The following is an 11,281-nucleotide window of genomic DNA, read 5'->3' as shown; positions in this document are numbered from 1 at the left end:
GAGTGGTTAACAAAAATGTGGTATATTTACACAATGGAGTTCTATTCTGCAGTAAAGAAAAATGAAATAATGAAATTTGCAGGTAAATGGATGGATCTAAAAACTGTTATACTAAGTGAAGTAACACAGACTCAGAAAAACAAATAACATATGTTCTTCCTCATATGTGGCTCCTAGAAACAAATCCTTTTAAATTCTAGGTCCTTTTAATCAGAAGATGCTATACAGCAGTCCCTTCTGCATGGACTAACTACCATCATCATGATTTCTCCTGAGCCTGATCGCTAAACATAGTCACAACTGGGCTTGTTGACGGTTGTGCTCATTCATTAAAGGAGTGCCAAGCAGGGTCACTGGACCCTCACCTGAGTATCCAGCCACTCTTCCCAGCCAACTAGTCCAGCCTTGGAAGGCAAAAAATGGACTCTCACATGAACATTTGAAAATTGCCCTGTTCTGACTTTTTTCTAGTTCCCTGTCTAGAACTTGTAATGCTAATTACTCTTGCCTTTACTTCTCCTTCACATCTCCCATTCATGATTCAAGGACTTTCTTCTCCCCTTAGAGACAAGAGTTATGCAATTTGAGAGACTTTTAGATAGACCCACTGAAGGCGTCCTCCAATTACCTCACCCTGTGTCCGTTCCCGTTGAGCATGAAAGAAGCCAGAGCAGTCAGCGTCCCTATTCCCTATTGGCAATCTGGGTAACCCCTTCAGAGGATGGCATGATAAGAATAGGAGGTAGGAATTGGCTAGGCAATGTAGACAGTTTCTTGGCTAAAAGTAAAAAATGTCCTTGGACCTGTTAGCAACATACTCTTGTTCCAAAGGCCAAAAATGTCAAGTCAAAAGTATTTGGGAGCTTGTATCTCACCCTTAAAAGATTTTAGGGTTACCTCTTCAGAGGGGGGAATGTTGGAGGGGAGGGAGTGGGCATGGATTTGATTAAAACACCTTACATACAATGTATGAAATTCTCAATTAAGTTTTTGTAAAAAAAAAAATAGAAAAAGGAAACAAGTAACAGCAAATGCTGGTGAAGATGTGGACAGAAGAGAACCCTTAGAAACTACTAGTCCACTGTTCATGCAAATCAGTATGGAAGTTTCTCAAAAAGCTAAAAATTGAATACATCTACCCTATGGCATTTATTTGAAAGACTACAATCAACATATCAGAGAGATACTTTCACATCAATGTTTATTGTAGACTATTCATAATAAGCAAGTTATAGACTCAATCTACCTGTCCACACCAGAGAAACAGACAAAGGAAATGCAGCATATACACAAAATTTTCTCAGCCAAAAAGAAGAAAGGAGTTATGTCATTCACAAGAAAAATGGATGCAGGCCCCTCTAGATAGTCATTAAGCGAATTCAGCCAGTCTCAGAAAAGCAACTACCTTATGTTTTCTTTCATTTGTCATTACTAGACTTTATATGGTTATTACAATATACGTGCATATAAAAAACAAAGGTAGAAACAAAACTGTCTATAGAAATAAAAGGGACAAATGGAATGGGGAAGAAAACAGAGGATGGGGGTGAATATACTCAACACATAATATATACCTGTATGAAAAACTTTCTAAATTACAACAAAATTTAAAAATAATCATAACATCTTAGATTTCCAATGAAATAAGTCTTGTTTACAAAGTAAGTCAAAACCAACAAAAAGAATGTAACAGGGTCTAACAGGTGGATGATCTAAATCCCAATTGCAATTAACTACTCAAGGACACTCTCACACTAACACCCATCCGTGAAATGGGAGCTATAGAAATTGCTGTGAAAGCACTAGAGACAAAGTGTATGGAGCCTCGCTAGGGCCATAAAACATCAAAAGTTTATGACTGAGTTTTTCAAACTAGTATCAGATTTTTTTAAATACATTTTTATTTGACAATAGCTGTATCTGTTTACAGCATTCATTCCATATATTTTTGTTTTGATACAAGTATACATTGTGAAATGGATAAATCAAGATAATGAACATGTGTATTACTTCACATTTATTTCTTTGTAGTGACAGTCTTTAAAACCCACTGCCTTGGCGAGTATGCAGTGCACTAACTGCTGTCACCATGCATACAATAGATCTCTTAGACATTTCTCCTAAATGCAACTTTGTGCCTTTTGACCAATATTCCCCCAATTCCCTCTCTCTGTTCAATTAGATTTGCTTTTTTGTTTTTGTTTTTGATTTTGATTTTATGTGTATGAGTGTATTGCCTGCATGTATAGGAGTGCACCCGTGTCATGCAATGCCATGGAGGTCAGAAAAGGGCTTTGGATTCCCCTGGAACTGGAGTTAAGGACGGTTTGTAGCCGCCATGTGGGTGCTAGGAATCAAACCCAGGTCCTCTACAAGAGCAGTCAATGCTCTTAACCACTGAACTATCTCTCCAGCCCCTCAATTAGTTTTTTATTAATAATTTCTGCTTCTCCACATAGTCAAGATGGAGTGTGGGTATAGATAGACAAGTGGTTACTGAAAGGCCCCAAGTAAAATCCAACCCTACTGGGAAGGTGAAAAGTGTTGCCTCTGAGCCCACCCAGCCTCCTCCAAAACAGGCCAGCTGTCCAGAACAGTGACTTCCTAGAGAGAGTTAAGTCATCATAGCCATTTCTACCTGTTTCTGTGGCTCTAAGTACTAACAAAAGGGGAAGGGGCATGATTTACTCATGGTCCTGTAATTATCACAAAGTAATTCAATTTCCCAAAGAAATATTGTCAACCAGTTGCCATCAGTCACCGTACCCCAAAGCCCCATGATTAGTCGGCATTTCCATCAAAGCTGCTCTGACAGTAGACCTCAGACAGATGGTGCCAGGTGATTAGCAGAGTCAGATGATATGGGGGCCAAATATTAATAAGAACCATTATTTATGAAGTGTTTTCATAAGCTGGCTCTAGCCACACAAGCTGGTATGTTCTGAGCCCTTCATAAAGATTGTAATAATGTTCAAGATTTGTCAGGTAAAAGCCCTCCAAGCAGCATCATCTCTTCAAATCACAGAGTGCCCTCATTATAAACCATGGCCCTGTGTTCAGTTTTAGAAGACACAATGCAGGGTCACGACTGATTTCTTTGATGCAAACATAGGAGATACTTTCAACCTCCAAAATATCTGACAAAATGTCCAGTACAGAAAGCCACATGGTACAAGAGAATTATTAATAGAAGGGCTAGTTAGGGTTCTATAGGGCATCCATACAACATTTGTGGATTAGTTACATTGATAAATTATTTGAAATATAATTTTAAATTGGCTTTTTCTATTATGTGTGTTTGTGTGGGTACACATGTGTTAGTGCGTATGGGCAAGTATGTGCATATGGAAGCCAGAGATCAATGTCAGAAAATCACTTCTCCACCTTAGTTTTAATATTTTATTTAATATTCAAACATGTGTATGTTTGTGAAGTCACCCCACATTCCCTTCCCTCTAATCCCTCCCCTATCCTCCCAATACTTTTCCCTCCCAACTTCATGTGCTCTCTCTCTTTTTAATCTCATTTTTTAAAAATACACATTGTGTCCATTTAGTGTTACCTGTACATGCATGGGTGCAGGATCATCTACTGGAGCATCCCTGAAGAAAATTGACTCTCCTTCCCTCAGTGGTCAATAGCTTCTCAGATAGGGGTGAAACTTCATAAGCTCCTCCCCCATACATGTTGGGATTTTGACTGGTTTGACCTTATGCAAATCTTAAGTGTGCAGTCACAGCTGTTTTGAGCTCATGTGTGCAACTATACTGTTATGTCCAGCATATACTGTTGCTACCCACACCTACTCCCTCTGGCTCTTAGACTCTTTCCACCACCTCTTCTATGACCATCATGAGCCTTGGGAGGAGGGACAGTGATACAGATGTTCCATTTAGAGCTGAGCACACCACAGTCTTATTCTCTGCATGTTGACCAGTTTGTGAGGCTCTGTATTAATCACCATCTACAAAAATAAGCTTCTTGGATGAGAGTTGAGGGATGAACTAATCCCACTTCAGGACTGTCTGGACTCTGGGCCTCCAGCTTCCTCTGTAGTTGATGGGAGCTATGGAACTTCCTAAGCACCTGTGTGCCTAACCTGGAGTCCTCCACCTTATTCTTTGTGACAGGGTCTTTCACTGAACCTGGAGCTCACTGGATGGTGAAGCTGGCTGCCAGCAAGCCCCAGAGATTTCCCTATATCCACTTCCCGAGCAGTGGGATTACAAGCAAACCACTGCTGTGCCTGACTTTTTATGTGGGTGTTGGGGATCCAAACTCAGGTTTTCATGCTTGCACAGTGAGCACTTTACCAGCTGAGCCATTTCTCCAGTCCAGGTGTCCTGTGTTTTTATTTGCTTCATCTGATAACCTTAAGAAGGAGCTGTTCCGGGGTACAGGTACAGCACCTCATTTTACCTCATAGTCATACCTCCTGTTCCCCTGAGCTAGGAAGAGGGATTTCTATATATATATTATTTCCAGTCCAAAATTTTGTGCTTTGAAGTAGACAAGATAGTCCATCTTCTGTCTTCCCTGTGGCTTTACAGAAATGATAAAGAATTCACTAGTTCTTATAGGCTGGAAGGTCTTTGTCTTCTTTTGAGTCAGTTCAAGACCTCCAGGCCCATGACAACTAAAAAAAAATCTGTCTTGATGCTGTGTGTTCATTCCAGGAGACATTTTCCATTCAACAGTTAACATACAGCAATTAGTGCTCAGAACCTTCCACAAATGTGTTTGTAATCTCTAACACACAAATAATTCAGGTTTCACAGGATGTAAGCACTTCCTTAGGTTAGATAGGTAAATAAACGGTAGAGATGGTATAATTCCACAACCCACATTGGAATGTGTTTGGTATAAAATCAACCTAGGAAGAATGCTTGGGAGCTTTCCTGTTAGAAACTGAGGAATCTTCTAGAAGCAGACCTTATTGCCATATTTGTAGGATGGTCCTTCTTCAAAGAAAACAGGCAAAATGCTTCACTTTTTATTGAATTTTTGCAAATTTCATAAAACGTATTTTGATCATATTTAGATCTCCTCCCCATCTGCATTCCCCTTGTACCCACAGCCAATTTAATGTACTCTCTTATACATATATGTATAATATATGTATATTATGTATATGTATAATAGAGTGAGTGAATATATATGTATATGTATAAAGGCCTATAGTGTCAAATTCATGTCCCTAAATGCCCTTTGGCCAGGGTCCATCCACTGGAGCCTGGTTAACCTATCAAGAATCTCAAACCCTTAAAAGAAACTGACTCTTCCCCTCCCAGAAGCCGTCGGTTGCCAATAGTCCCTCAGGTAGGTTTGGGGTTTCTTACTCATTTCCCCAAGTCTATGCTGGAATCTGACTTGAGCTTATATGGAACTTTTTAAATTAATTGTCATTTGAGCTTCTCTAATGGAGCAGCAGGAGTATGAGAAGAGTCTCACACTGCATTCACCATGGGACTTGAGCTACCAGGGTAAGCCAGAAAGATATGAGGGTCCGGGAGAGAGAGACAAAGAGATAGATATACATGCAAGGCCAGAAGCCCAGGCTCAGCAGCCTGGAAAAGCTAAGAAGCGCGTGTCCTTCTCCTCGTGATTGTCTCCGACATGTAGGCTTGAGTCTGAATTATAGGGAAAGAGCTGCAATAAACAAGCCAGTAGGTAACACTCTGCTTCTTGATAACCACCCTGGCCGTCAAGAGGGCACTAGGAACAGCAGGTTCTGTGGTGATGGGTCACGCTTGCTTAGTGCTGGCAAGGCAGCCTTGGACAGCGTTAGCCACAGTGAGGCAGCAACAGCTCTGTCAGGCAGTGCTAGGGTTGGGCCTGGACTGGCCACCCCAGTAGATCAGAGCATGAAAAGACAGGGTTCTGGGGGAACCAAAGCCATGTGTGAGATATCATGGAGGGACTTCCCAAAGCCTTTCAGGGACACCAAGAGCCCACCAGACAGCTGGGTCCAGAGGCCAAGAAAGACTCTTTATTTTCTAAAATATTCTTAAGCCCCTGGCTCACTTCTCCTGGAGTACTTAGGACACATTGAAAATAATTAGAAATTTATTCTTTCTACATAACTTTTGCGTTCATAAATAGTCTCTTCTCTCAATCTCAACAAGATAATGAAAAAGAAGATATAGTATAAAATATATTAAAATATACATTTGAGAATGTCTTTCAACATGTAAATCTGTACTTATGTAGATAACTTAAGTTTTTATTATGTCTTTAAAAAGTATTCATTCCACAGCAGGCTAATTCTGGATTTTGATAAAAGCAATGCATTTCTTTTAACCCAGCTAAGCATTCTTTGGCCCTTTGTAGGATTCAGTTATTCAAAATACTTTTTTATATATCTACTGCTCTTTCTCATATTACTTTGGAAATCATGAACACAGCCATCACCAGGAATTCCCCTTCGTATTTGTACCTATCTCTTATAAATTACCAAGAACCTACGTGATCACTTCTCTACTGAACTCATATAAATTCTCTAGGGTGTGCAAGGCAGCCTGAGTCAGTAATAAGGCTAAATTATTTATTGGGTCTCTATTGAGACTCAGGCACAATATAAGTGACGGTTAGCATTTGTGGAGGGTTTTTTCACATCCCAGGCACTGTTATAAGTGCCTTCCTTTGAATTAATTCAGAATATAGGCCATAAAGTCAGGCATACCAATCAGTACAAAACCAGATTGTACTTACCCCAGTACTTTTCCAGTGCTGGAGATGGAACCCAAGGCCTCACATATGCTAGGCAAGAGCTCTATCACTGAGCACCGATCATCTTTTTATTTCTCTGTATTTTAGGATGCTTTGGTATCTTCTCAGCCTGGGAAGAACTAGCCTTCCCAGAGTGACACATTCCTCAAAATAGCAAATAACTTGCCTAAAACCCACCAGCCCCTCTTTCCTCAGTCTCGTGCAGGCCAGGACACTACCCCTACCCTAATCATCCTAGAGTTGGATAATAACAGAGAAGCAAGGGCAGGCCCAGTGCCCCACAGCCCACTGAGATTGTTCAAACCAAGCAAGCCATCCTAAAACTACTGATGCTTCTTACCCTGGATTACTAATCCCTTCCCACAAAAACTATAATAAAAGGTCTGGCCTGTTACACCACCCCCCACTGCCATTGTCCCTATGTGGTAGGTCATGCCTCCTATTCCTGGGAATCTCTAAGTATAAATGTCTTTCTTCAAGACAGCTATTTCTCTTTGGTATACTGTACCATATCTGATTAAAACAAATCCCATTTTAAAACATAGGCAAATAGAACTGACCAAATTAGAAGAGTTGGAGACAAAAGAAAAAAAAGTTGCTGTCCTCACACGGAGCAATTTCTCTTGACTTTATACTTAGGTGTAGAATTTCTGGGTTATATTCTAAGTTTCTGTTTCACTTTTGGAAGACCTGTCAGACTGTTTTCTAAAGTGAGCACACCACTTCACATTCCCACAGGAAGTGTGCTAGACTTCTACGATCAGCGTCTTCAAAAATCCTTCTTATCTTTTTGTTTATATCCAACCTAGTTGGTGTGAAGTTACATCTCATTATGGTTTTGATTCATATTTCTATAATGGTTAATGATATCTAGGATCATGTATTTATTTGCCATCTGGATCCCTTCCTTAGACAAGTATCTATTCCATTCAGATCTTTTATCCATTTGTTTACTTCAGGGCAGAATTTCATATATCCCAGACCGGCCTCAAACTTGCTGTGTAGCTGAGGATGACCTTGAATTCCTGATCCTCCCAAGTGCTGGAGCCACAGCGTGTGCCACCATGCCCAGTTTAATACAGCGCTTGGATAGAACTCAAGGCTTCATGCATACTAGGCTCTACCAACTGAGCTACATTCCGAGTCCTTTTATCCATTTCTTTGATCAGGTTGTCTTTTTATCATTGAGTTGTAAAAATTCTTTACATTTCTAGATATAGATCTCTTCAGATAAAGTTTTAAATTTCACTAAGTGAAACTTACTTTTTTCTTTTGTTAACTGTGATTTGGGGGTAATATCAAAGAAACCCTAACCTAATCCAATGTCACAAAGATTTGTTCCCATATTTTCTTCTGTCTGGGTTCCATAAACTTCCATATGAATTTACAATCAGTTCATCAATTTCTACAAATAAGATATTGGAATATGAAAGCTGTTTTTTATTTTTAATTTAATTCCATTATTATCAATGAATATAATGTGTATGAAACTAACTTTAAACATTTTATTTATTGTGTATGAGTGTATTGCCCACATGTATGTAGGTGAACCTGTGTCATGCAATGCCCACAGAGGCCAGAAGAGGGTTTGGAGCTGGAGTTACAGATGGCTGTTAGCTGCCATGTAGGTCCTGGGAACCAAACCCAGGTCCTGTTGGAAGAACAGCCAGTGCTCTTAGCCACTGAGCCATCTCTCCATGCCCACAAAATTAACTTTAAAATATTTTTCCCAAATTGACAGTCAATTAAATGAATTTTTAGGTTTTATATATTTTTATTTTTTTAAATATTTTATTTTTATTGTTTATAAATGTTTTGTATGCATGTATGTAAATGAATCCAGGCATGTAATGCCCACAGAAGCCAGAAGAGGGTATCGGATGCCCTGGAACTAAAGTTATAGATGGTTGTTAGCTGCCATGTGAGTGCCGGGAACAGAATCCAGGACCTCTGCAAGAGCAATCAGTGCACTTTACCACTGAGGCAGCTCTCTAACTCCTTATATATTTTTATTTTTTAATTATGTGTATATGTGTGTCTGTGTGGAAATATACATGTGAGTGTGGGTGTTCACTGAGGCCACAAGAAAGCAGGGGCTCCCTGGAGCTGGTACCCCGCATGGTGATTTGCATATGGTTACTCGGGTATTGATGGAATGAATGAGTAAAGAAACGGATGAATGAAGAAACATAAATGGGTATATGATGGAACAAATATAAATAGATGAATGAATCCATTTATCCATGTAGATATGTGAAGAGAGAAAGGGAAAAGAGAAAATAATATTTAGTGTCATATTGGAGAAAGATCCCCTCAAAGATCTGGTTTAGCATCATTTCTGAAAACTTGTTATAGCACAAAAGAAACTCTTGGTATCAGAGTTCTGCTGCATTCCAGAGGCTCCGACGCCCTCTTCTGTCCTCTGTGGGCACTGCAGGACAAGGGTGCACTTGCATACGTTCAGGCAATACACTCATATACATAAAAAATAAAATAATTTTAAAAGGATAAAGGTTGTTTAAAAAATTTTTTAAGTTTAGGAACTCCTGAAATAAACAAAGGTGAGCTTATCTTTCCTTACATAGATTCTTAGAACCATTTCCTGTGTAAGGTGTTAATGAGAGATGGAACATGCAGTATTTTCCAGTCTTCTTTAACCAGTGAATTTCACGCTTTTGTATTGGAAACTTTGTTCTCCACACATGATACTTGGTTGGCAAAAAAAAAAAAAATCATCCGTTGGTAAACACTCACTGACTTGGAGGGAGGTGCTCTACTGCCGGTGTACAAAAGTGTCTAAGTTCATGTTCCCTCTGAGGCAAACCCTGAATGTTTCAAGAAGAATAAATATAGGTTGTTGTTCAGGAAGTGAAAGGGACACCAATATGGAGGGAAGGGGAGTAAGGTGAGCAGTGTGGAAGGGGTGCCTCGTCAAAGCAGCTGTCACGTAACAGGCAACTGGAGCCCCATCTCTTTGGGACATTACTGGGCACAGTAGGCCTCAAAGTTGTCCTTCCGGAGGGGTGAGGATGATGTACTTATTCAATAGGTTCCACTAGTCATTGTGAGGCACTCGGAAGATGTTAATTCCCTCCCAGTTCTGGCAAAGAGGACTCCAGCGGCCAGAGAGAGCCCTCTGATGAAGAAGTCCTAGTGTTGTCAGCTGGATGGGTGCCAGTGAGAAATGAGTGAGATGTCTCCAATAAATCATTAGCAGCTTCTGAAAAGTCCAACAAGAATTCCCTAGACCTGATTATCTACAACCAAGAAAGAAGGAATGTTAGACACTCCATGTATTAACTATAAGCGCTACCTGGATTGGGATTTAAATGTGGGATTACCATAAGATCTTGTGAGGACAACACAGCGGAGAGAGTAGCTGCTGACGGATGGATACCTGCAACTCTCCACAGCAGCTCCAGGTCCACAGAGGCTGGCTCTATACATATGTGCTATTTTGAGGGGAAACTGTCTTATAAGATCAGACCCACGGTCAACTCCAGTCCCATCAGGCAATGTTACATCTACATGCTGTAATGGATAAGTTTGCCAGTTTGCCTACTGCTGCCACAATTTATTTTTGTCCGTAGAACAATGAGAACCATCAAAAACCACAAAAAGCAGCTCTGGGTTATATCAAACAGAAGAATTCCAGGGATGAAATGAAGTATCCAGCTACCTTCCTTCCATAGTACTACAGGAGGAAGTAATGGAATTCTAGAATCATACCAACTCCGGTCAAAAGCCCCATTCATTCTTTTCCTAGTAACCTGACCTGAATCATGTAAGCTCCTTGAGTTTCAGAATTCCCCACTATAAAACAGGGATAAGCTGGGTGTGGTGGCACACACCTTTAATCCTAGCCCTTGGGAGACAGAGGCAGTTGGACCTCTGTGAGATCTAGGCCAGCCTCATCCACATAATGACTTCCAGGCAGGCTGGGACTAGGGAGACCCTGTCAAAATTAATTAATTAATTAATAATTAATTAGTTAATTATTAATTAATTAATGATTAATTAATTAAATGGATAAAAACATCTTCCTCACAAGATTATTATAAGTACTAAATTAGAGGTGGATATGTTATAGTTTAGATGTACAATGTCCCCCAAAAAGCTCAGGTGCTAAAGGCTTGGTTCCCAGTAGGTGGATCCAATCTTTGAGAAGTGATTAGATCCTGAGGACTCTGGCTTAATCAATGGATTAATCCCTTGAAAGACTTACAATATGATGGTATTATTTGGAGGTGGTGCCTAATTAGAGGAAGTAGGTCACTGGAGGTATGCCCTGGAAAGATGCACCTAGTCCCTACATCTTCCTATCTATCTCTCTGCTTCTTGGTCACCATAGGTGAACAGCTTTGCTCTATGATGTTCTGCCTCACCACAGGCCTAGAAATGATGGAGCCCACCAACCATGGATGAAACCTCTGAAACTATGAGCCAAAATACGTATTTCCTCCTTATAAATAATTTCTCTCACCGGGCGTGGTGGTGCAGGCCCTTAGACCCAGCACTTGGGAGGCAGAAGCAAGCAGATCTCTGTGAGTTC

This window comes from Nannospalax galili, unplaced genomic scaffold (genome assembly GCF_000622305.1).
Source record: "Nannospalax galili isolate Female #2095 unplaced genomic scaffold, S.galili_v1.0 scaffold369, whole genome shotgun sequence".
Taxonomy (NCBI): domain Eukaryota; kingdom Metazoa; phylum Chordata; class Mammalia; order Rodentia; family Spalacidae; genus Nannospalax; species Nannospalax galili.
This window is presented reverse-complemented; position numbering follows the sequence as displayed.